The following is a 27,381-nucleotide window of genomic DNA, read 5'->3' as shown; positions in this document are numbered from 1 at the left end:
ATGGAAGGGCCCACTCCACCCCCAGCTGGATTTAGTTTGGGGCAGGTGACTCAGCAGGCAGGAGACATTGCACCTTCATGCTCTGACTTGGAGCCCCCAGAGCTTGGTGTGGGTTCCATGATTGTGCCTTGAGTTGCAGGGCACAGCTATAGTCAGGCTTCTCAAGCTGCAATTTCTATCATCTGTCCTTCTGTCTACCAAGTACAACACTGAGACAATTCCTCATCCCTCAATCCCTTCATCCCTCCATCCCTTCATCCCTCCATCCTTCCCTCCATCCCTCCATCCTTCCCTCCATCCCTCCATCCTTCCCTCCATCCCTCCATCCTTCCTTCCATCCCTCCATCCTTCCCTCCATCCCTCCATCTATCCAGCATTTACTGGGCATCTGCACTGTGCCTGGCACTGTGGAAGATGATGAAGGTCCACGGATGAGGAAGACACAGCACTGCTGTCAAGAATCTCAGGGTTAGTGAATGTGATTGACAATGAACAAATATTGGTTGGTTAGTGGAATATCATCTGGTGAGACAAGAATGATCACAGTTAGGAACAGGATATGTTGAGGTTCTGAATTTTACAGCAGTAACCCTGGATAGAGGAGGTGGAGAAGGCACACCTCTAAGGATTTTCCTGAGTTTATTGGATGCCCTGGGGCAGTTGGCTCAGCTCAGGGACTGTCTGCTTTGGGAGGGACCCAGTGGGGACTGGGAGGTTGGGGCTTGGCAGCATCTCCTGAGTGGAGGTCTATTGTCACCCCTCTTCCCACCCTAAAGAGAATGTTGGGGAGTAACAGCAGGGGGTGGTTCTCCTGTGTCTCATTACCCCAAGCTTCCCTTTCAGAGAAAAAGCCTGGAGACCCATCCATCTCATTTTATTACTTTGGAAGGAGAGAAGCCACAAGTGTAGGGATGATGGCAGAGGCTGCTTTCAGGGTTATATTTAGAGATCAGCTCCTACATTCAAATGGAATCCTAAGCAGGCTTTCAGGTGGGTGGAGCAATTGCTTGGCTGGGAAGTCTTCCTTTGGATACTGGAAACAGCTACCTAAACCTTGGTCGAGGAGGATCTTTGGTTTATCAGCAGGAGGAAACCCTAGAAGGTATACTTTGTGAGCTTAAATAAGCCCCCAGCCTCCACTCCAGCTGGAGCAGATTAAAATTTGTGGACCCTTGGCATTTTCTGAGGAAATAGAATATTTTTTTTCTCCCCAAAAGATAGGTCTTTGGTTTTGTTATGAGGCAGTAAGATCTGAAAATAAAGACAGACCTAAAATTCATTTTGATTGAAGACAAACTTGGTTCGATGCCTGTTTGCAATGAACTTAGATAATTTTGCTTCATTATACAGTGTATTATGTTTGCATTGGGGGGTTCTGAAAATAAGTTACTTGCTTGAAGATATGACTAAGATACCACTTATCATCGTGGTTTGGGCTAGTTGCATTTCTCATGAGGATAGAAATATGAAATGAGGATGGATATGAAATGAGAGGCCAAGAAAGATGAGAGCCTTCACTTCCATTTTCCTTTGCAAGGAGCTCCAGAATAACCTACGTCCCTTTTCCCCTTCTATCTGTTACTTGGGACCATCTTCCTCTTTGGCCTAAACACTCTCAGCTCATACAGCCCCATTGCCCACCCCCTCATTAACACCTTCGTCGATTAGCACCATGCAGAAAAGTTGAATAACATGTTATTCATGTGCGGTGCTCTTCTTGTCGTGGCAGAGATTCTGCAGGAGAATATACAGAGAGGGAAATGCTTCCTGAGATCCACCGTATCATTTAGTTAATAGCCTCAGCCAGGGATCTTGCAGCCCAATACTCCTTCCTTGAAGTCATCCTTGGGAGAGTTTCTGGTTACTGTACCCTAAAAGCGATTTTGCTGTCCACTTGAGCCCCTAATATACTCTCCATTCTGTTAAGCTGAATTTGGACAATAGATATCAAGAACCAAAGATGATACAAAAGCCAGATATTTCTGGTGCATAGCTGGCTACAAATACCTTGCCTCTCCCCACATCCTTACTTCCTGTTTTCCTTCTGATCAATTTGTCAGAATTCATCTGCTGTTCCGTGATGGAGCTAACACTGCCAGTACCATTTCTTCCACATTGAATTATTTATTCATTAAGCAAACATTTAATCCCGTGCTGCCTGTGTATGGGATACAAAGAAGGCAGACCTGGTTCTGTTTTCAAGAAGCTTCCAGTCTAGTGGGAATACAGATGTACAGAACTAGTCTGTCTTACAGGGGCTGATGTAGATGCACATATTGTGTGGGAACTTGGAGTAAAGCCACTGTGAGTTGCCCAGGGGAGCTGAGGAAGTTTCTCGGTGGAAATGACTCTGAGGAGTGAGGGATGATTAGGGATTTTCTAGGAAGATAAGAGTGGAGACAGCATTCTAGCAGAAAGAACAGCATGTACAAAGGCTCAGTGCCATGAAAGAGGATGGTAGTTTCTGGGACTGGTGAGTAGCCCCATGTGGCTGGAGCCTAGTTTCCATGGGGTAAATGGCACAAGGGGTTTATCCTCTAGGCCCAAGAAGATCCCCATAGGCTTACTTAGGAAGATCTATTTGCTCCCATGGGTGATGGGAAGCTGTTGAGGAATTTTGAAGAGGAATGACAGGGGCAGATTTTGATGTGATCTCAACAATAGGATATAGTCTGATGAGAGGAGAACTGACATCCTCCTATAGCTCTTTAGTGGATGCTATAGTGTGTCCTCCAATCCTAGACACTTGTCCCCCCAGCTGTTGGGAGTATTGCCTGCTGATGTCTCAAAACTGAGCCCGTCCCAGAAAACTGGCTGAAGAGAGCTGCTTGCCCAAGATGCGAGGGCATATAAAGGCTTAGCTCCAGCTGGGACAACTCTGAAGGGCCATCCCAACTCTGGAGTGCCCTGTGGGAACCACTGACACCCTTGTAGTAACTGTATCACAGCTCAACTCATCCTTTTGCCTAATTCTGCTTGCTTTACTCCCTCACTGGTGGTATTCCCAAGAGCCCTGTCCAGTAAGCCGCCTACAGACAAATCTCCATCTCAGAGTTTATTTTGTGGGGACCTCAACCCCGCAACAGTCTTCTGCAGTCTGGAGAGTTGGTGGCCTGATGCTCCTTTCTTGAGTCACCTTTACTCCTTAAAGTCTTCATGGCAAAAGAACAGTGGTTGGGTCTCTTGAACACCCTGTTTTGCAAGGTTTCTGATTCTCATTGGACACCAAAGTCTTTCTCTAAGCACTTCTGAAGACTGTGAGGGAGAGCAGAGATGACCCTTCCCGGGCCAGCCCTTCTCTCCAGTGTGAGGGAAGAACATATTTAGGTTCTTCCCATACATAAAGGGGAACCTTTGCTGCAGTGACCAATTGGATCTATGGTTTTGTGGGATTCTACTGGGAAATTATGACATGGTCTATTTGCTCAGCATCTGTCTCTGCTCTTAACGAATTCAAAGAGAATCTCTGACTTAACATTTACAAAAGGTCATAGAACTTAAAAAATAGGTAATAGAGAGAGACCTTCAAGATGGCAGAGGAGTAAGACGTGAAGATCACCTTCCTCCCCACAGATACATCAGAAATACATCTACATGTGGAACAACTCCTACAGAACACCTACAGAACGCTGGCAAAAGACCTGACTTCCCAAAAGATATATATATATATTTCTATTTCTCTTTTTGTGAGTGTGTATGTGTATGCTTCTTTGTGTGATTTTGTCTGTATAGCTTTACTTTTACCATTTGTCCTAGGGTTCTGTCTGAACGTTTATTTTTAGTATAGTTTTTAGCACTTGTTATCACTGGTGGATTTGTTTTTTGGTTTGGTTGCTCTCTTCTTCCTTTCTTTTCTTTTTATTACTTTTTAATTCTTTTTACTTTAATAACTTTAAAATTTTCTTTCTTTCTTTCTTTCTTTCTCTCTCTCTCTTTCTCTCTCTCTCTCTCCCTCCCTCCCTCCCTCCCTTCCTTCCTCCCTTCCTCCCTCCCTTCCTTCTTTCTTCATCCCTTTTCTTCTGAGCTGTGTGACTGACAGGTGTCAGGGCTGAGCCTCTGAGGTGGGACAGCCGAGCTAAGGACGTTGGTCCACCAGAGACCTCCTGGCTCCAAGTAATATCAAATGGCAAAAGCTCTCACAGAGATCTCCATCTCAACACTAAGATCCAGCTCCGCTCAACAACCAGCAAGCTACGGTGCTGGACACCCTATGCCAAACAACTAGCAAGACAGGAACACAACCCCGCCCATTAGCAGAGAGGCTGCCTAAAATCATAATAAGATCACCCAAAAACACACCACTGGATGTGGTCCTGCCCACCAGAAAGACAAGATCCAGCCTCATACAGCAGAACACAGGCACCAGTCCCCTACACCAGGAAGCCTACACAACCCACTGAACAAACCTTACCCACTGGGGGCAGACACCAAAAACAACGGGAACTACAAACCTGATGCCTGTGAAAGGAGACCCTAAACACAGTAAGTTAAGCAAAATGAGAGGACAGAGAAATACGCAGCAGATGAAAGAGCAAGGTAAAAACCCACCAGACCAAACAAATGAAGAGGAAATAGGCAGTCTACCTGAAAAAGAATTCAGAGTAATGATAGTAAAAATGATCCAAAATCTTGAAAATAGAATGAAGAAAATACAGGAAACGTTTAACAAGGACCTAGAAGAACTAAAGAGCAAACAAACAATGATGAACAACACAATAAATGAAATGAAAAATTCTCTAGAAGGAATCAATAGCAGGATAACTGAGGCAGAAGAACAGATAAGTGACCTGGAAGATAAAATAATGGAAATAACTGCCACAGAGCCAAATAAAGAAAAAAGAATGAAAAGAATGGTGGACAGTCTTAGAGACCTCTGGGATAACATTAAACACACCAACATTCGAATTATAGGGGTCCCAGAAGAAGAAGAGAAAAAGACAGGGACCGAGAAAATATTTGAAGAGATTATAGTTGAAGACTTCCCTAAGACGGGGAAGGAAATAGTCAATCAAGTCCAGAAAGCACAGAGACTCCCATACAGGATAAATCCAAGGAGAAACACGCCAAGACACATATTAATCAAACTATCAAAAATTAAATACAAAGAAAAAATATTAAAAGCAGCAAGGGAAACCAACAAATAACATACAAGGGAATCCGCATAAGGTTAACAGCTGATCTTTCAGCAGAAACTCTGCAAGCCAGAAGGGAGGGGCAGGACATATTTAAAGTGGTGAAAGGGAAAACCCTGCAACCAAGATTACTCTACCCAGCAAGGATCTCATTCAGATTCAATGGAGAAATTAAAAGCTTTACAGACAAGCAAAAGCTAAAAGAATTCAGCACCACCAATCCAGCTTTACAACAAATGCTAAAGGAACTTCTCTAGGCAGGAAACACAAGAGAAGGAAAAGACCTACAATAACAACCCCAAAACAATTAAGAAAATGGTAATAGGAACGTACATATTGATAACTACCTTAAATGTAAATGGATTAAATGCTCCAACCAAAAGACATAGACTGGCTGAATGGATACAAAAACAAGACCCATATATATGCTGTCTACAAGAGACCCATTTCAGACCTAGGGACATATACAGACTGAAAGTGAGGGGATGGAAAAAGGTATTCCATGTAAATGGAAATCAAAAGAAAGGTGGAGTAGCAGTTCTCATATCAGACAGAATAGACTTTAAAATAAAGACTCTTACAAGAGACAAAGAAGGACAGTACATAATGATCAAGGGATTGATCCAAGAAGAAGATAAAACAACTGTAAATATTTATGCACCCGACATAGGAGCACCTCAATACATAAGGCAAATGCTAACAGCCATAAAAGGGGAATCGACAGTAACACAATCATAGTAGGGGTCTTTAACAGCCCACTTTCACCAATGGACAGATCATCCAAAATGAAAATAGGGAAACACAAACTTTGAATGATACATTACACAGGAAGGACTTAATTAATATTTATAGGACTTTCCATCCCAAAACAACAGAATACACTTTCTTCTCAAGTGCTCATGGAACATTCTCCAGGATAGATCATATCTTGGGTCAAAATCAACCCTTGGTAAATTTAAGAAAATTGAAATTGTATCAAGTAACTTTTCCGACCACAATGCTATGAGACTAGATATCAAATACAGGAAAAATTCCTTAAAAAACACAAACACATGGAGGCTAAAGAATACACTACTAAATAACCAAGACATCACTGAAGAAATCAAAGAGGAAATCAAAAACTACCTAGAAACAAATGACAATGAAAACACGATGACCCAAAACCTATGGGAGGCAGCAAAAGCAGTTCTAAGAAGGAAGTTTATAGCAATACAATCCTACCTCAAGAAACCAGAAACATCTCAAATAAACAACCTAACTTTACACCTAAACCAATTAGAGAAAGAAGAACAAAAAAACCCTGAAGTTAGCAGAAGGAAAGAAATCGTAAAGATCAGATAAAAAATAAATGAAAAGGAACGAAACAATAGCAAAGATCACAAAACTAAAAGCTGGTTCTTTGAGAAAATAAAAAAAATTGATAAACCATTAGCCAGACTAATCAAGAAAGAAAGGGAGAAGACTCAATAGAATTAGAAATGAAAAAGGAGAAGTAACAACTGACACTGCAGAAATACAAAGTATTATGAGAGATTACTATAAGCAACTATATGCCAATAAAATGGACAACCTGGCAGAAATGGACAAATTCTTAGAAAAGCACAACCTTCTGAGACTGAACCAGGAAGAAATAGAAAATATAAACAGTCAAATCACAAGCACTGAAATTGAAACTGTGATTAAAAATCTTCCAACAAACAAAAGTCCAGGGCCAGATGGCTTCACAGGTGAATTCTAGCAAACATTTAGAGAAGAGCTAACACCTATCCTTCTCAAACTCTTCCAAAATATAGCAGAGGGAGGAACACTCCCAAACTCACTCTATGAGGTCACCATCACCCTGATACCAGCCAGACAAAGATGTCACAAAGGAAACTACAGGCCAATATCACTGATGAACATAGATGCAAAAATCCTCAACAAAATACTAGCAAACAGGATCCAACAGCACATTAAAAGGATCATATACCATGATCAAGTGGGGTTTATCCCAGGGATGCAAGGATTCTTCAATATACGCAAATCATTCAATGCGATAAACCATATTAACAAATTGAAGGAGAAAAACCAATGCTTATCTCAATAGATGCAGAAAAAGCTTTCGACAAAATCCAACACCCATTTATGATAAAAAGCCATCCAGAAAGTAGGCATACAGGGAACTTACCTCAACATAATAAAGGCCATATATGACAAACCCACAGCCAACATCGTTCTCAATGGTGAAAAACTGAAACCATTTCCTCTAACATCAGGAAAAAGACAAGGTTGTCCACTCTCACCACTATTATTCAACATAGTTTTGGAAGTTTCAGCCACAGCAATCAGAGAAGAAAAAGAAATAAAAGAATCCAAATAGGAAAAGAAGAAGTAAAGCTGTCACTATTTGCAGATGACATGATACTATACATAGAGAATCCTAAAGATGCTACCAGAAAACTACTAGAGCTAATCAATGAATTTGGTAAAGTAGCAGGATACAAAATAAAAATGATACAAACAGATGGAGAGATATACCATGTTCTTGGATTGGAAGAATCAACATTGTGAAAATGTCTATACTACTCAAAGCAATCTACAGATTCAATGCAATCCCTATCAAACTACCACTGGCATTTTTTACAGAACTAGAACAAAAAACTTCACAATTTGTATGGAAACACAAAGGACCCTGAAAAGCCAAAGCAAACTTGAGAAAGAAAAACAGAGCTGGAGGAGTCAGGCTCCCTGACTTCAGACTATGCTACAAAGCTACAGTAATCAAGACAGTATGGTACTGGCACAAAAACAGAAATACAGATCAATGGAACAGGATAGAAAGCCCAGAGATAAACCCATGCACATATGGTCACCTTATCTTTGACAAAGGAGGCAAGAATATGCAATGGAGAAAAGACAGCCTCTTCAATAAGTGGTGCTGGGAAAACTGGACAGCTACATATAAAAGAATGAAATTAGAACACTCCCTCACACCATACACAAAAATAAACTTAAAATGGATTAAAGACCTAAATGTAAGGCCAGACACTATCAAACTCTTAGAGGAAAACATAGGCAGAACACTCTATGACATAAATTACAGCAAGATCCTTTTTGAGCTATCTCCTAGAGAAACGGAAATAAAACCAAATATAAACAAATGGGACCCAATGAAACTTAAAAGTGTTTGCACAGCAAAGAAACCATAAATAAGACGAAAAGACAACTCTCAGAATGGAAGAAAATATTTGCAAATGAAGCAACTGACAAAGGATTAATCTCCAAAATTTAGAAGCAGCCCATGCAGCTCAATATCAAAGAAACAACCCAATCCAAAAATGGGCAGAAGACCTAAATAGACATTTGTCCAAAGAAGATATACAGATTGCCAGCAAACACATGAAAGGATGTTCAACATCACTAATCATTAGAGAACTGCAAATCAAAACTACAATGATGTATTACCTCCCACTGGTCAGAATAGCCATCATCAAAATATCTACAAACAATAAATGCTGGAGAGGGTGTGGAGAAATCAGAACCCTCTTGCACTCTTGGTGGTTATGTAAATTGATACAGTCACTATGGAGAACAGTATGGATGTTCCTTAAAAGACTAAAAATAGAACTGCCAAATGACCCAGCAATCCCACTACTGGGCATGTGCCCTGAGAAAACCATAATTCAAAAAGAGTCATGTACTGCAATGTTCATTGCAGCTCTATTTACACTAGCCAGGACATGGAAGCAACCTAAGTGTCCATCGACAGATGAATGGATAAAGAAGATGTGGAACATATATACAATGGAATATCACTCAGCCATAAAAAGAAACAAAACTGAGTTATTTATAGTGAGGTGGATGGACCTAGAGTCTGTCATACCTAGTGAAGTAAGTCAGAAAGAGAAAAACAAATACTGTATGCTAACACATATATATGGAATGTAAAAAAATAAAATAAAATGGTTCTGAAGAACTTAGGGGCAGGATAGGAATAAAGCCACAGACACAGAGAATGGACTTGAGGTCACGGGGAGGGGCAAGGTTAAGCTGGGACGAAGTGAGAGAGTGGCATGGGCATATATACACTACCAAATGTAGAATGGATGGCCAGTGGGAAGCAGCCACATAGCACAGGGAGATCAGCTCGGTGCTTTGTGACCACCTAGAGGGGTGGGATAGGGAGGGTGGGAGGGAGACGCAAGAGGGAGGGGATGTGGGGATATATGTATATGTATAGCTGATTCACTTTGTTATAAAGCAGAAACTAACACATCATTGTAAAGCAATTATACTCCAATAAAGTTGTTAAAAAATAAGTAAATAAAAAAACATAAAAAATAGGTAATAAACACATAGAGTGCAAAGTTCATAGAGAAGAAAGTTTAAAAATATTTTTAGAATAAGTAATAAATGCATATCTCAAAATATCCATAAGGTATAAAAGCATGGAAGGTAAGTATGCTAATACTTTTTCCTTCCCCTAATCCTTTCGGTATTTTCCTTTCTTCCCATCCCTATCCCCCACCCAAACAACCACTGAGACTAGTTTCTTAACAGTTTGTAAAGGCAAAAATTTGTCTCTTCCATCCTTTCTGGTGAAGTGATCTCCATCGACAAGGCCTCAGTGTGTAATGGCTGGGAATCATGTGTATTGTATAATTGAACTATTCTATTTCTCAGGCTGTAGCTAATTTATAGATTTTCTGTGTCAGAGAGGTCATTAAAAATGCCTATTTTGAGAAGCCTTTCCTAATTTCCCTCAGGAGATCTTTGCCCACCTTGAGAGGCTAAGCCTTTGTATTTCCATCTTAAGACATACTTTCCTTTTTAATGTTAAACATAGCTTTTACTTTTTTAATTATAAAATCATATTTTGTATTAGGAAATGTAGATAAGCCATCCTATACCACCACCATCGAAAGATAAACACCTATACTTTGCTGTATATACTTCTAGAGAATTCTCATACAGTTTTATACATAATCTTTTAAAAAGTGATATCACACTATACTAACAATTTTTCAGCTTATTCTACCTTAGTATACACTATGTATTTTTCCATTTCTGGAAATCATTCCAACATTTATGTTAGAGCAACCTGGCTGCTGTTGTAAAGAGACCCCATCATGCGATGGGCGCATACAGAAGTTTCAGCCTTGCTTTTGTACCAGTCCTGAGCATGACTAGGCCATGGGGGCAGCTTTCCTTCAAGTGAGCAACCAGAAACCCAGGCTGTCTGAGGCTCTGCCATCTTTAACACTTGACTTCTAGGGTTTGGTGATCTTGCCATTCCAACCAGCCAGGAGGAAAGAGCATGTAGGATCTCACAGATGCAGCACTGGAAATGGTGTATTTTATTTCCATCCACTTTTTATTGAGCAGGACTCAGGCACGTGGCCACACCTAATAGTAGAGGAAGTCGGGAAGTGTATCTAGCTGTGTATCTGGGAATAAGAGGAGAAATTTGGGCGAAAGCCTAGCAGTCTCTGTCACGTATTTATTACTATAGCTTGTCTGTGGTCTTGCCTGTGCCTGGAAAGCTGAATCCATGTCCGATTCATGCCCACAACACTTTTTACAATAACTGGCACATAGCTGTCACTGCTCTGTAGATATCTGCTGAATGAATGAGTGGAAACTAACTAATTCTATTGTCCAGGATTAATGAGAATCTATTCCTTTTCTTAAGGGGTAAACAAGAGACACTTCTCAGATCATGAAGGAAATGTGGAGTAGAAACTTGGCATCTGAGAAGGAAAAACTTTTTAAGGAAAAGACAGGGTCCTTAGCCTGGACTAGGAATACAGGTGAAGGGAATATAACCTTCCCAGGAGCTAAGAAGGCTTCTGAAGAGAAATAGTCTGGACTTGCACTGTAAGGGAACTGCATGATTTCTTTCCAAAGCTGGATAAGGCAGATCTCTCTCTAACCTTTATGGGTCTGAACTGTAATTCTTGATGTTTATGTAGTCTGTATCTTCATGACACGCTTACATTTATAGAAAAGAAGTTTTTTTCTTGGTAGTGTTGTTCCTGAGAAGACAGGTCTGAAGGTGCTGTGTTGAGGGCTCATTCTGAGAAATAGGAAAGGCGCTGCAGTGGAGGAAATGCCACAGGCTCTCAGGGGACTGGCAGTCCGGAGGGCAAGTGGTGAGGACAGGTGGTATCCTGGCATTGCTGGGAGACGGCAGGATCAGGACCTTCCCTGATAAAACAAATGTCTGTTTTCCTACACATTAGGTGATGCTGATAGGGATTCTGGGCAGCAGGTGGGGGCAGGAGAGGCTATGCCAGTTCTCCACGTGCCTTCTGCCCAGGAGAGCCTGGAAGGTCTGTACTGTTTTGTTCCCCTTCTGCCAACCCCCAAAGCGTAGTGACTGGTGCCAAGGCAGCTGGCGAAGGAGGCTGAAGCCAGGCCCAGAATTCCCTTCTCACTCCAAGCCTGGGTTTTACTGTAATGTCAGGAGCCAGTGAGCTCGGTCCATGAGCTCCTCATTCTGACTTGGCCAGCCCTGCTCTCCACCTTTCATTTGGGAGATCATTAGGGAATAGTTGATTTCTCACCGTACAGTCTGATCCCCACCCCGGTGTACTTACTCTTGGAAACTACCTACAGATTTGGGGCTTGCTTTCCTCTTCTCTGTAAGAGGGTAGCAGGAAGAATGCCCCCCATGGATTCTCATGGCCATGGCTGTCCTGTTATGGGGCCAAGTGGCCATTGGCTCTCTTCCACACTTGGCCTGGTTGGGGAGTGGACTGAGGGCTTTTGGGCATCCTGAACACTTTTTTCTTTTTTTTTCTGCAGGATTAGGCACAACCTACTGGGACACACAGGGCGCTGGAGGAAGGAGGAGGAGTAATGCTCAGCCCCTGCCCCACTGTGCCTTCAGAAGCTGGTGACCAGCCAGCCAACATTTCGAGGCAGGCACACATCCTTTGGGATTTATGAATCCAACTTCTTGCCTCCTGCAAAGCGAAAGGGGATGATTGGGCCAGGTAATTTTATTAATGGATAGACCTTCTGGTCATTTAACATTTTACAACTTACATGAAAATGAGCTTAACGTGTTGAAGGGTACTTGCTTGTTGAATGGAATTTTTTTTTTTTTTTTTTGCGGTACGCGGGCCTCTCACTGCTGTGGCCTCTCCCGTTGCAGAGCACAGGCTCCGGACGCGCAGGCTCAGCGGCCATGGCTCACGGGCCCAGCCGCTCTGCGGCATGTGGGATCTTCCCGGACTGGGGCACGAACCCGTGTCCCCTGCATCGGCAGGCGGACTCTCAACCACTGCGCCACCAGGGAAGCCCTGAATGGAATTTTTAAATGGTGCGGCAGTTACTTTGGCTTCAGTAAAAGCTTGGAATGAATGAAGTCAAGAGTATATATAGTTTCCTTTCAGTATCCCGAGTGGCACATGTAGTTATTAAGATTTAAAGCATTTTGGCCTTTAGATCATAAAATTCTTAGAGCTAAGGGGGAGAGGGTGGAGATGAAGGGACAAAGGAAAGGAAGGGTAAGGGTAAGAGGAGTCTTGTAAATGTTCTTAGCTGATAAATAATGCTATTTTATAGGGCACTTGTCCATCTGAAACCTCTGAGCTCTTAGTGGGATTATACCATCAGTCCTCACACTGTCCCCTCTAGGAGATAAGAGAGGCAAATGGCAATGGATATGAAATACGAAAGAAGAGGTTCTGAGGAGGGGCTATCAGTTGTTTGCTATAATGTCACCAGGAAGTTTCTACACCATGAGTGTAGGGCCAGGTGTCCCAACCCCTGTTAGAATGCTTAGACTGCTCACATGGCTGTGCCCTGAGCTAAGTAAAGGATGAAGGTCACCATCTTGCTTTATGATCCACTGGGGGTGAGGGGAGGGCACTATTAAAGAACATGAAAAATCATTTAGGGTAGAAGTAGAAGCAGGCTCTTGGGATGGTCCAAATGATAGGTTTAACTGCCTCCAGTTTAATTATGAAGTTATTTGTTTGGATGTGGCTACCATTTGAGTGCCACAAAAAGCAACCGAGAGCGCAAAAGTATTTACTCTAAAAAAATTCAGTGGAAAAGAAATGCAGCACGGTGGGCTGGGGAAGGGACTATCATAACATTTCTTCTAACCCCTCCCCCAGCACTTACTCCCCACCCAATGAATCTAGTTAGTTGGTATATAAGGGGGAAATTGTAATTTAGTCATGGTTGAATGTATCCCATTTCCTTTTGATATTTAGAGACTCTTTTTTTTCATAATTATGCTTTTGTGACGAGGGAGGTATTGGGATTCTCTGGGGTTTGAGAAGATCTTTGCTTTATCCTGAAAGCACCTGTCTATTCCCTCTGTGCAGTGGTTTCTAATCCTGCCTAGGATGGAGAGATACAAAATGGGCTTCCAATTTCATGGTTGAAGTGAGAAGAGATAATATCAGCTCAGTTCCCTGCATAAAAATTATTTCTAATACAAATCTTCTAGAAGTTTGCCTTTGTGGCTGCAACACGGTCAGGAGGATAAGCTTGTGTATGTGCGTGTATGTAGTTTTCATTCATATATATTTATAAATAGATCATGGGGAGAAATTCTTAAATAACTCAAGAATTAAGCAGGATGCTCTGTGTTATCAATGTGAGTGTGCAAGGTGATTCCTTTTAAGCGTTTTGTAGCATCCCTTGAGACAGAATCATGGCAAGTGTCAGGTGTATCAGCCCTTGATGGGAGCAGTATTTCAGACACCTCTAGCAGCAGTTATTTCAAACAATCGTCCCTGTATAGGCTCTGCACATTGATCTTTGGCATTTGCTGGGCTGTAATATCAAAGGAGCTGAGAGAGGAAAGGGTTAAGGAAAATAAATGGGGTCTGATGTGAACATCTTTCCTCCTTTTCAGCTTTTTAGAAGATAAATGTTTTAGATTTCAATCTGCGGTTCCCAGCAGCTCTCTGGGAACACTGCAGTCGGCCCACAAAAATCGCTACTGCTGAGCCAACCCTAGATAATGCCTCTCAGCAGGGATGACATAATGTGCTAAAAGAAGACTATGATGTAATGCCCATCTCAGAAGTCAGAGCCAATTTCCGTTACAAAGCCTTGGAGTGTAGCAGGAGGTAATGAGCTAGCATAAATTGTGCAGCTTGGAAAACTTTTAGGTCTGATGTTCTGATCTGCATGTTTAAAGGCAGAAGAAAAAAAGGAAATAGAATTCCTAGATCTGCTGGGCTTAAGAGTATCTGCTCAGCAAGGAGCTCTGCCCCCTTCCAACTTGGACAGACTGGTGCCCCAGGCTGCCCAGATCACCTTGGCCCACGGGGGAGGTCGTTGTCTGGGTCCGTCATCTGCAGCAAGGTGGTGATGTAATGTGTAAGACTAAATTTGTTTGCAGATGATGCTTGAGAAGCGGGTATGGTGTTTGAAGGAGATCGTGCCTTCCCTGGCATGTGGGGGTAACCAGGTTGGAAATGCCTAGGAGGAGGTCGAGGGAGGGGGTAAGGAACGTTGAAGAAAGTCAGAATGACCTTGAAAACTGTGTTAGGTGCAGCCTGCCCTGGTTTGGAGAAGTACGCGTGTGGGGTACCTGAAGCTCCCAGGTAACCTCCGCAGCCTCACCTTAATGATGTATCCCGATGTATCTCCTGGGGTGTAGCCTGCCTGGCAGCCAGGGTCCAGCTCTTCGTTGTGTTTCATACAAATGTTGAAAACAGCCGTAAATTCATCTAAGCAGTGACCTAGAGTCTCATAGGATATGGAAAGGAAAGCAGGATCTTTGATTTAAAGGGCGTTCTATCCCATTCCCACTACAGTTTTCTCTTGGTTCATTCTTTCCTTCATTTTATTTTTAATGGCTCTGAGTGCTTGCATGAGGAACACATTTCCATTTTGTTTGCCTTCCGTGGTTTCTGTGGCTTACTCCTCACTGGGGGGCTTGATCCTGTTACCTGCCCTGCACACCATCAACTCCCTCTGGATGGAAGGACAGTAGTTTTGTGTGCCTTCTTGTTGCAGATCAGGCCACCGGTGCCACAGAGCTGGTGACAGCATTGGCAGAGAATTGCTGGCTTCACAAACTGAAGGCTGTGTCTTTAAGTACGGAATGAACGTCAGGAGCAGATGAAATTTTTCTGGTATAAGAAAATGAAATAAAACGGAAAACATAACGTAGAGGTTAAAGAAGAAATGCTCCTGTGACATGCCAACTGAAATGGGCTTTGCTTTCTAGACCTTTCTGTGAAATGCCAGCAAGTCTTTTAAGTGTATTCTTCCCTGTTGAAAGGAGAGTCGCCATCTCAGCCACTGGTGGTCATTTGCAGGTGGATCACAGGTCAGATATCAATACTATTAATGATAATTTTTATCCAGTGTTTTTCAGTGTACAGCAGATGCTGTCCTCAACTCCTTGCATTAACTGTCTTGTTTAATTCTTACCAGAATCCACCCTGTGGGGTAGGCCCACTTAGTAATTATCACATCCATTTTACAAAGGAGGAAACTGAGGCTCAGAGGGTTTAAATAACTCACCAGGTTCCCAGCTAGTATGTGGCCCAGCTGGCACTAGCATCCCTCTTATCCTAGGACGCTGCAGGAGACATGCTTAACCACTGTGGAGCACTAGTGTACAGATGACACCAGGTTTAGGTAGAGATGGTTCCTGTCTTCAAGGTGAGGTATTCCACAGGGCAAATGAATGCCTTCATTGATATTTGCACAAAGCAAAGGATTGTTATCTTTTCTTTTTGTATCTGCATCACTTGGCCCAGTGCTGGGTATGTACCACGTGCTCATTAAATATTTGCTAAGGTGGGCAGTGGGGGTTGCAGAAGAAAGAGTGCATGAAAGAATAAAATCCAAATCAGATAGAGAGTGCTCTGAAAATGACAAGGAGTCAGGTTGCTTCTAGTTTATCAGTGAAGACTGCTTGCAAAAGATGGTCTACAATGTGTCTACATTAGCAGCTAAATAAAGTGAAAGGGCTCTTATTATTTGTCCCCAAATACTTTAGCATCTGACTAGGTGATTGAGTCTGCTCAGTGAATACGTGGTAGAAAAATGTTATGCACAGATTGCATTTGTATTAATAGAGGCCCCTCCATAGGCAAGTTCTTACCAGTTCAACAATGTCAGTTTTTAAAAGGAATCTCTGACATACAAATGAATGGGGACAGGAGCATAGTTTGACTATAGGAAGGACATGGTAAAGCAGAATTACTGATTCGGATAGTCTCCTGTATTTTCAACAGCCGTGGGTCCACCACTATATAGTTATTGTATTTACACAACAGAACAGAGATTATGAGACCTTCTCCCTCTCCTTTAGTCTGAGATATGTGACATCCGGTGTTTGTTTATTCTCATCTTTCTAAACCATGAAAAGACATAGAAGGGGCAATACAATTAAAAAAAAATCTCGCAAATATCCTCAACCTACAGCAAGCAAAATCATTCCGTCAACAAACATTGGGCGATGGTGAGACCATCTCAGTGGTAGGTTCAAAATCTTATGCTTTCAAGTATCTATTTGGCAAGCAGGAATTTTGTTTCCGCCACAGAAAGCCTAGGAAATGCTCCTTCGCCCCTCACACCAAATTATTCCTGCCCTGTCTGCGTCCTTAATGCCTAGTGAACCTGCCTCCTTTCTGTTCTCACAGCGAGTGCTCTTTACCTCGCATTTAGATCACCATAAGACGCTGATCCTTCCTCCAGTGGCTGTCACTCCAATTCATTATGGCCCAAGTAATCTGCCTAAAGGCCAGTCCTCTGAAAAATTTTCAGTGTCTGTCTATCACCTAGAGAACTGAGACCAACCTTTCTATCTCATTCTTTTAGCTACTCTGCAATTTGGCTTCCACCAAAACTCTCCAGCTGTATATGCCTTCATTTATCTATCGTACGCTTTAGCCAAACTGGCCTACTTGTTGTCTCCCAAACAGATATTTTATTCTTGTGCCTTTGTGCAATTTCCTTTTTTCCAGGAAGGCCATTCCTCAGTGCCCTCTCACTGTTTAAGTCTTTTCTGTCCTTCAAGCCCCAGCTCAAGAGGCCGCATCTTTGATGAAGATTTCTTGTCTCCTGCCTCCTGGAAATGACTTCCTCTTTCTCTGGGCTCCCGTAATATTCAGGTCGAATCTCTCAGGGATCCTATCTGATTCCTCCCTGTGTTATTATTGTTAGTGCGACATGTCACAATCTTAGAATTTTGCAACCAGGAGAATTATTTTTCTTCTTTTTAAATTCCTAGAGGCAAGAGTACATCTCCTTCATATTAACGTCCCATGGAGTGTGCAGCAGATTCTTACCACATGGTAGGTGTTCAGTAGATGACTGTCAAATGAATGAAATGAGCATTTAAAAGCCACAGTTGCAATATTAACCATTGAGACGTATATAGTCCCAAAGCTGGAAAATGGGGTTCACTTAGATATACTTGTCTCTGCTGCTTTTTGTCCCTTAGATATGGGTGACCAAGGATATTCAGTGAGATTTGCTGCTCTTTGGTTTATCTGAGGAGGCCAAAAATAGTTGGGAAGAAAAGGGTGATGACAAGGAGATGACAGGAAGCCGCTGACTAATTGACTTGCTTTTTTTCATCAAAAATTTTCACCCTTTACTTCTCTCTTTACTATCCCTTTCGTCTTCCTCCTGTTCTCCACACTTTTTGACTCATGGTAAGGACCATGAGTGATCAACAAAGATTAGAAAGAGAATACTAGATTTCTTGCTCCATGGAAACTTTCTGGTTCCACTGAATTATTATGTCCGTTGAGGAAATTTAAGTCTTGCTTCCCCATTCTATAAAATGAAAGGGTGATAATGGATTAGCCCTGAGTTCCCTTATAGCATCAGAATTTGTTGAAATCTAGTAAGCGACAACGCTAGATATTTTCCCCCTCACTCGGGTTGTTGAGTTCTTGAGTAGAACATTGACATCTTCTTTGCTATAGATAGTTTTATGGAGGATGTTAAACCTTGAGTGGGTGAAAAGTATTTGAGCTGACTGGTACCGAAAACTCACAGGGCTAAAGAAATTCCCTTTAATGAATAATAGGGTAATGAAATTCCCCTGTAAAATTTGGCAAAGTCAAGAAAAGGGTGGGTATTACTGTGGTGAAACTTCTGTGAACCAGAGGGGTAGCTAATTGTAACGATTCTTTTTCTGGAAGCTGGTGTAGGCACACACATCCCTGAATCCAAGAAGAAAAGACTTTTTTTGTCCATGCTCAAGCACCTGTTAAAAGAACCGTCACTGAGCCTCTGTCTGTGAATAGCTATGACGAAGCTCCACCTCTGACATCCTTAAAGCATTTCCTTTGACGAAAGGTCACAACCTCAGCCTCTCCAGGCTGACTTGAAGCCAGCTACTTCCTGCCCAAACCAAAGTAACTATGAGCCAAGCCAAAGGATAAGACAGTTTGAATGGGTCAGCAGGAAAGATGATAATGAGATGAGGATCATCAAGATGGTGTTGCTTCCACTGATGGCTCCCGGGTCTCCTGCCCATGTAGGGTAAATAGGGAGGGGAGAAGAGACCTCCCAGGAAATGCATGTGAATCACCAGCAGTCCCCCCTTGACTACCTATGGACCCCCTCCTTCCAGGAATGAACTCACCAACTGACTTCAAAAAGAACTCAGCCCACGTCTGCCATTGACCACAGTCTTGTCACCAACACCTTATGATTAACTGAATCAGAAGCTTCCGACAGGTCTAAAATTAGCCTGGCTAAACATACCATTAAGGAGTCAGGGAGGAGTGTGAATGACCTTTCTTCAGCCCTGGTCTCCCAGATCCAGTCAGCTGTGGGAGCTCACTGGAGTGCTAAATTGAGCTTTTAGGTTCTTAAAATAAATGACCCTTTAGATGGATTTTTTTTTTAATTGCCTGAAGGTGCATATTTTTAGAAAGTTTGGAAACATTCTGTTCATCTATTTTAAATCATTTGAGTGTAAAAATGTGGCATTTTCACACTTTGGGATATTCAGGTCCCCATTCCTTTTTTAAAAGTCTCTAATATTTTTATAAACCTTTCAAATTAGTTTATTTAAGGGCCAAATTTGATTTCCTCACCATTTCTGAGGTAGGAATGTAACTTTATGAGGGAAAAGAAAATCATGGTAGTTTGTCGTAAAGAAGTTATAAATATGTGGGAATACTATTCTCAGCATTATATTTCTGGTAGCGACTTAAGTACCCATGGAGAAGAGTGGCAAAGGCAGGGTCTGTGTTTTTGCTGCTTTACACAAACCTTTAATGGTAAATTAAAGAAAAAGATTCATTCTCTTTATCCTTGCTACTCAAGGACACCCTTAGCCTCCATTTCTTTCCAAGTTCCAGGCATGAAAGACCCAGGGGAAGGAACTGAAGATGACATGGTACCATTTCTGAGCTCTTGCTTGACATGAGCCAGACTGTTTCAATTTCTTTACTTTCCAGCCCAATTATTTTGAAATTTCATTTCTCTTCTCACTAAGCCAGCGTGTCCCAAAGTCTGTTTCCTAGAATACTGGGTCTGTAGGATGTTGATAGATATGACATGGAAAAAGAGTTTTGAGTTAAACAGATTTCTTTGCTGCTGGGCTTCTTTCTCAGATTCCCTGGTGTGTGATGTGATTCTCTGAGAAGGGAATGTGTTGTATAGTATTTCTCATGCTTATGTGCCTTGGATGAACTTATTCTGCCCTCTCTTTCATTCTCTTTGTCTCTTTATTAAACCAAGTATCTAGAAGACTGATGTTTTCAGAAGCACAATCTGGGAAGTAAAAGAGGATAATATTTGTAGTTTCAAAATTTATATGTTTTTCAGTTGACTGGGCAGTGATCATCTAGAGTGGCTACTGGTATAGCCCAGCTCCCCCACCACTGGGTGGTAGCCCTGGACCATCACTTGTCTTCTCTGAACCTCCATTTCTTTATGTATAAAATGGGAGGGCTGGGCCAGAGGATCTTTTGGACCATTATGGTGCCCCCTCCCCAAGTTCCTGCAAGGTGGACAGTGACAGGGCTTGGCCACCCAGCCACTCACCCACAGTTGGTTGGACTAGAGGTGGAATAGTGTTATCTGTTCAGGCATGAATGATGTACTTTCGGCTTCTTCTGTTTGAGATATTGTCAAAGAGTCATTAGTGGTCAGAGAACAAACCTAAAACATTTTAGGCTAAAGGAAATCCTTTAACAAAGGGCAGGCATCTGAAAATGGGAGCTTGGCTAGAAAGTAGATCCTCAGCCGTGATTTTAATATAGGCCTTATAGCCCAGCTAAGGTCATTTTCATGATTTTGAGTTAAAGTGTGTCTGTGCTAATGCTGTAATTATAAACAGGCTCTATCAAGTCAAGGAGCATTTGCCCTTCAGTCATTGTATTTCAAGACACTGTCCACTTTTGACAAGTGAAAAATGTCTTTAGTTTGGAAGTCTACTACAGAAAAACATAGCTGTGATAGTTACATGTCATCTTCTCTCTGATCCTCCTACCTCAAACCCACAGCCTGCCATCAATGTTTGAAGAGCCCTGGACCGGAAGGAAAGCCCATGTTCTATGTAAAGACACACTAGACTCTAAATCCCACTGGGCCACAGTTTCCTGATCTGTGAAGTGAGATCCTGATTGTACTGTCTCTTGGAAGCACACCTCCAGAGGCTTCTCTGTCCTTCTCCTGATCAAAACGTACCCGCCCCAGGGCCTTGCCCTCAGCTTTTCAAGCTGAGTCTTCAAACATCTGTGGTGGGTTAGGTGTTCATGGCTTCATTGCTCTCATGGGGACATTGTTCTAGTTCTGTTGGCAGTAAGACACCCTTGCACACACTCTGCCGTAGTTTGAAGGAATGCATTAGTCCTGATGCAAACCACACGTTCTGAATGTGGCCATAGTATTTTGGTGGCTTGATGTATTTTGGAGCTGTCTTCATTCATACTCCCCAGGCAGCTTCCTTTCGTCCAAGTCTGTGCATTCTTAATGACAGTATACAGAAGCCAGGGTAAAGCCTCTTATTTGCACTCTATTCTCATCTTGGCTCAAACAAGTCGCATAGGATCAGAGTGGTGAATATGGCACCTGTCTGAGCATAGATGAATTGGGAAGAAGAGTCTCTTCCCCAGTAGACATCATTGTGTGGCTGTCACAAGTCTACAGTTTGTCCTTTAGGTCTCTAAAGACAGGCTCTGCCGTACCAGTCCCTCCCACAGGCCCCTTCTCATAAATCAGCCCACCCTGTCTAAGCTCCTCCAGTGTAGACAGTAGGTGGTGTGACCCAGCCCTCCTCAGGTGAGTGTTGAGTGCACTAGGAGTAGGTATCTGATCCCAGAAGAATCATTCCCTAGGCTGGGTTGATCAATGATATTTTTTCTCTCAATAATTTGACCTAAGGATTACTTTCCTGTCTCCCTTGCATTAGAGTTGGCTCCTTCTAAAAAAGCCTCATCTCAGTTATGCTTCTGCCTAACCTTCCTGTCATCCCCACCATTTTTCTTTTCCTAAAATTTGAGCTGAGAAATTCCTATGGGAATGACTTACCTGTTGGTTTCTTTCTCATATATATGGAAGTTTGTCTGTTTGCTTATTAGTACATGATGGAGGAACAAACGAATGGCTTTTCATCTTATTTGGAGAGTACATTTACATGGTCTGACTTTAAATATAGGCTGTGTAACGTCCATGAAATTCACCTTTGGGGGATGGATGAGGATAACTCAAAGAGGGACTTTTTTTCGTAGACATTTTCCAAAATATCTGCGAGAGATTGATTTGCAATCAAGTTGCTTTTGGGCAGTTGGGTCTAGCTGATTTGAATGATGGAGTTTGATGTAGAGGTTGAGGTAGTTTGGGAACTAAAAGGGACTTGGGCCTTTACGTGTTTCTCTCACTGGAGTCTGGAGTGTGGTATGGACCATCTTTGTGCACTCTTTCCCAGGGATGGTTTGGTTTTCTGCTGAAAATATTTGAATCACTTTAGGATCAAAGCCAGGTTGAAGAAGAAAAATAGAGAGAGAGAGAGAAGAGGTGGATCTTCCAAAGTAAGAGGGTATGAGACTCATTCACTGATGCTCAGTGCCTGAGAAACACCAAGAGACCAAACCACGTGGGACTGAGATGGAGGCTTGGGGGTGGCCCCATGAAGTCTCGGGGACTGAGGGATGGACTGCATGGCTGGGTGTTCTGGCTACAGTGTCACGTCAGGGATCTGGGATTATGTTTGCATTCAGCATGTTTTTTTCTCAGCACGTTTCTCAGAAACTGTGGAAAGCAAATGCTTAGGCATATGGGCTGCTGTCAATGATAACAAATGGATTGTACGCATTTTTTTTCTAAATTTCTGGAAACTGAATGACCACATGGCTGGATATAAAATAACCCCTCCCTTATTTTAGATTTTCAAGTGAGGTTTAAAAGATAATGGTGAGGGGCTTCCCTGGTGGTGCAGTGGTTGAGAGTCCGCCTGCCGATGCAGGGGACACGGGTTCGTGCCCTGGTCCGGGAAGATCCCACATGCCGTAGAGCGGCTAGGCCCGTGAGCCATGGCCGCTGAGCCTGCGCGTCTGCAGCCTGTGCTCCGCAACGGGAGAGACCACGACTGTGAGAGGCCCGCGTACCGCAAAATAAAATAAAATAATAAAATAAAGTGACAGGATGACTTTATATACTAATAATATTCCCTCAGATCACATAAGGTAGGCATTATCGACATCTATGTTTTACTGATGATAATCAAAGAGATTAATTGACTTGCTCTAAATGACGCTGCTGGTGGTGAAGTAGGGATTCAAGCCCAAGTCTTCCCCTACTATTCCTCATGTAATTCCGTAACCCAGCCCTGTGGTGTCTTCTTTTTACAGTTTATTTTTGGTGAAAAATGAACCTGCAGCAATAAATAAAACAAAGCAAAGCAAGTTAAGTACCCAAGAGGAAAGGTCCCCCACCACACATCCTCTTGCCCTGCCTTTTATTCCAGCCATTACCATGGAAACCAGCTACACCATCTATCTCCATCTTTGTGCCTCCAGGATTTTTTGACTTGGCAGTGTGGGCCACCTACTGGAACTCACTAGGCTGTTCTCATGCATGCGCAAGCCTGGAACGGCAATCCTTGACCAATGGAGGATGGCAGCCGGTCAATAAATGCTCCTTTCCTGGATGGCTGCTCCTACAAATCTCTGCAGTATACCTTGCGTTATTTTTTTCTTCTTTCCTGTTTTGTTCTTTCCAGCTCTCAACTGTTTCCTGGATTGATCTCTGTAAATTAATGACCCATATTCAAGCCTTTATCTCAGGCTCTGTTTTCTGGGGGAAACCCAAGCTAAGACAAAAGCTTTCTGCAAACATGAGCTTCAACACTGCTCACTAATTACAGCAGACATTCATTGTTTCTGTCATTTGGTATTCACTCTCTCTTCTTTTTTTATTGAAGTGTAGTTGATTTATATTGTTGTGTTAGTTTCAGATATATGGCACAGTGATTCAGTTTTATATATGTATTTATATATAACTTTTTCAGATTCTTTTCCATTCTAGGTTATTATAAAATATCGAGCATAATTCCCTTACAGTAGGTCCTTGTGGTTATCTATTTTATATATAGTAGTGTGTATATGTTAATCTCAACCTTCTAATTTATCCCTCTCGCCCCCTTCTCTGGTAACCATAAGTTTGTTTTCTATGTCTGTGGGTCTATTTCTGTTTTATAAATAAGTTCCCTTGTATCAGTTTTTAGATTCCATATATAAGTGATACTATATGATCTTTGTCTTTCTCTGTCTGACTCACTTTACTTAGTATGATAATCTCTAGGTCCATCCATGTTGCTGCAAATGGCATTACTTTATTCTTTTTCATGGCTGAGTAATATTCCATTGTGTATATGTACCACATCTTCTTATCCATTCTTCTGTTGATGGACATTTAGGTTGCTTCCATGTCTTGGCTATGGTAAATGATGCTGCAGTGAACATTGGGGTGCATGTATCTTCTCGAATTATAGTTTTCTCTGGATATATGCCCAGGAGTGGGATTGAAGGATCATATGGAAACTCTATTTTTAGTTTTCTGAGGAGCCTTCATATTGTTCTCCGTAATGGCTATACCAACTTACATTCCCACCAACAGTGTAGGAGGGTTCCTTTTTCTTCACACCCTTTCCAGCATTTATTATTTGTAGACTTTTTGATGATGGCCATTCTTCACTTTTTCTTCTTATGGTAACCATAGCTTGAATTCTTCTTTTTCTAACTCGGTCCATGTGGCTTTGGTGTACCCGACTCCATCCCCTGATCCACATGTTCCAGGCCATAGTCTAGGTTTGGAGGAGAACATGTGATCTAATCAGATGCTGTCAGACGTTTACTGGGAACAGAACTTGTGCTCCTATGTGCTGGGCTGGGCCCCTGAGAGGCTGAGAGGTCTGTGCCACCAATGCCGTCGTGTTGGACTGGAGACTGCGGAAGGCAGGACTAATTGAAGGAAAAAAAGCCATGTCCTGATCATACTATTTGAGTCCCGAATCCATCTATGCACCAAACTAGATCCACCCCTGAACTGTTAGTAAGCCCACAAATTGCCCTTTGGCCAAGCTTCTCACTTGCAATGAAAGTGTCTCAACCATTCTCCAAATCTTCAGGACGTCTAGGTTCAGGCCTTGCCCTCTACTAGTAGACATCCAGACGCATCTCAGTTTCCATTGCATAAGTATCCTGCCAACAGCAGGATTAAAGAAACTACCATGGGGAGGTAGATTTTTTTCCTCATCCCATCCATCCAATCAGACTGAGATGTTCTGGGTGAAATAATCTGCACAGTTTCAGTCTTCCCTTGCAGAGGAATGGCAGGGTCTCGGTATCTTTGCTGATGAGATCATGGAAGCTGTGGCTAAGATGGAGTCATTTCTGTCTTGATGTAAGGGGTGGGTTAGCTGTGTAGTGATGACTTTGGTGTGACTCACTTCTTCTGGGGCCCTGGTGTCTTCTTTCATTTTCTAGAATTGCTGTTTTTGAGGAATGCTCTGTACTAAGCTGTATACTGAGTCTACACTAGGATAACACATCCACAAGCATCGCTGGTGGTGGTTTGGATAATCCAGGTTCTATCATCTGCAGGACTTTGCACCTCAGATTCTACCTTCTTGTTCTCATTTATGCTTATTTCACTTTTGGAAATTCACAGCCTTCTTCCCTAATCTAAATCATTGTCTTCTGCAAACCAGTGTCTTCTGAGGAAGATGACTCAGATTTAGAAGAGTTTTACCAGAAAGACCTTTTCCTTCTCATTGCCCTCCACCTCTGCTTCTGCTTCTAGATGCCAGTGTATTTATAACCTACCTGATGGTGTGATGCAGATAAAGCCTTCCTAGGCAAGGGGATGAGGGCATCATGCCAGTCTTAAGATGGCCCTAGTTTCTGAGCATAGAGGCAACCACTTAAATCTCTAGAGCTTGCGTGATTTCTCAACTGCTTCAAGCTCCACATCCAAGTATCTGGCTTCTTAAAGGAACAGGAAACCCATAAGCTCACCTCATCTGTCAGCCATTCTTAAGGCTTTTTCTCCATAGGCTGAACAATTCTATAATTTTCTTAGTTGTCTGAGGTGTAGAAAGCTCAGGAAGAGGTGCCCAGAGTTAGTCTGGGACAAATACTAGGGTATAGGACAGACTAGCAAACAGAAGTCCCAGGCTGAAAGGAGACACCAAACTAAAGAAAAATTCTGTTCATCTAAGCAGGCTCTCGGAACAATGCCTTTTTCCCTGGGGACTTGATCCACCAGTGTCCATCTGATCATGTTCTCACTATTAGTTCTATCTTTTGAAGACAATGCTTTCCTTTGAAAAAGAAGTATCTCTGGCATCAGGGTTTTTGTTATATTTGCCAAGGGGCCCTGGGGCTCAATTTTAAGTACTGGGAGTGCTTATATGTCCCTTTGAGTTATTGTTAGTTTTTTACTTCTAGGTAAAGAAGTGTGATGTGACTAGTTTTTTAGTTTTTAGAGGAAAGCTCTAGTTATAACTACCCTGCTTTTGCCTGTTGGTATACCTCAGTAGTCTACTTTTCAGCCAGGAGAATGGGGCCCTGCTGAGATAGAAGACAATTGAGCAACAGAAGGATGGAGGAAGACACTTCTAGTTATACTGGTAGCCTTGGACTGACTGGATGCTTCAATTGGCCACCCGTAGGCACGTTGATGAGAGGCCAAATAGAATCCTGCTCTTTTTAGGATTGCCTTTGGGGTCCCCAAGTAGGGCCTGCTAAAGTTTCTTTTACCTCCTACTATACATAAACAAATTGAATTACACAATTATGACAAAAACATACCTCACCAGCACCAGTAGCCATCCCTCAGGCATTTGGAGTTATAAATCAAGGTCTGGAGAGGGCACATTTGACCTCACAGAGCTGAGAACCTGGCTCAACACATCTGGTTGTAGGGATTTCCTAGACACCCTGTTGCACAGTTGTGAGATTCATCACCAAGTCTTCCAATGGGCTTCTCTTGGTGGTCATTTTGTAAAGACTTTAAAGCTGATGGTTATTTATTAGTGAGCATCGTTCTGTGCAAGACACTATACTTAGCACCGCAAGATAATACAAAGAAGGAAAAGAAAGGGTGCTTGCCTTCCACACATTTACAATCTTGCTTCGGAAGCCAGGGCACCCAACAGACAAAATTAAACAATGAAATACGTGTTTCGTAGGAACACAAGACTGCAGTCCTGGAGATGTTACAAGGTAGCTGGTGATTACTAATTAGGTTTACTCAATATAACTTACTTTTTTGATGATAAATAAGTACACCATTGTTGTTTTACATAACCTTAACATTCATCACCACCCAAAGACAGATGTAGATTTTGTTTCTGATGATGAATACCCTATGATTTATTTTGCAGCTCTGACTTAGAAACTAAGATGCTGTTGTTATTTTATTTATCAAAACTAACAGTTGATAGAACTAGATTGGATATTGCCATGGCCCAGGAAAAGTTCTGAGCCACTGAGAGTATACTGTTGCCTGTCTGAAGAAGTCAAAGAAGCAACATGTGGTGGGGAAAAAAAAACAAACTTTCTGGAGTCAGACGGGACTAGGTTCACGTATAAGACTTAAGATCTTGACAATTTGTGAGCTGTGTGACTTTGGGTAATCTACTTAATCTCTCTGATGTTCCAGTTGCTCACTGGTAAAGCAGAGACAATATCTTTCTTACAGGGGTATTGAGGGGATACATGGTTTAATGCACATAACACACCTAGCATAATGGCACGATATGTGAAACTGGTAGGCACCCCATAATGATAGCCTTTAGACTGATGCAACT

General features: G+C 42.2%; 1 long non-coding RNA gene across 1 annotated transcript in view; it reads left to right on the top strand.

The window, feature by feature from the left end:
* LOC137220711 (uncharacterized) overlaps nt 1-27,381 on the top strand; it is a 583,372-nt gene that overhangs the window by 264,322 nt on the left and 291,669 nt on the right. Inside the window, exon 3 of the long non-coding RNA XR_010941755.1 lies at nt 11,919-12,109. This is a non-coding gene — a long non-coding RNA (uncharacterized lncRNA). The remainder of the gene's footprint in view (nt 1-11,918; nt 12,110-27,381) is intronic.

The sequence above is a fragment of the Pseudorca crassidens genome, chromosome 3 (genome assembly GCF_039906515.1).
Source record: "Pseudorca crassidens isolate mPseCra1 chromosome 3, mPseCra1.hap1, whole genome shotgun sequence".
NCBI lineage: Eukaryota > Metazoa > Chordata > Mammalia > Artiodactyla > Delphinidae > Pseudorca > Pseudorca crassidens.
Note: the sequence above shows the minus strand (reverse complement) of the source record. Positions and strands in the feature narration are given on the sequence as shown.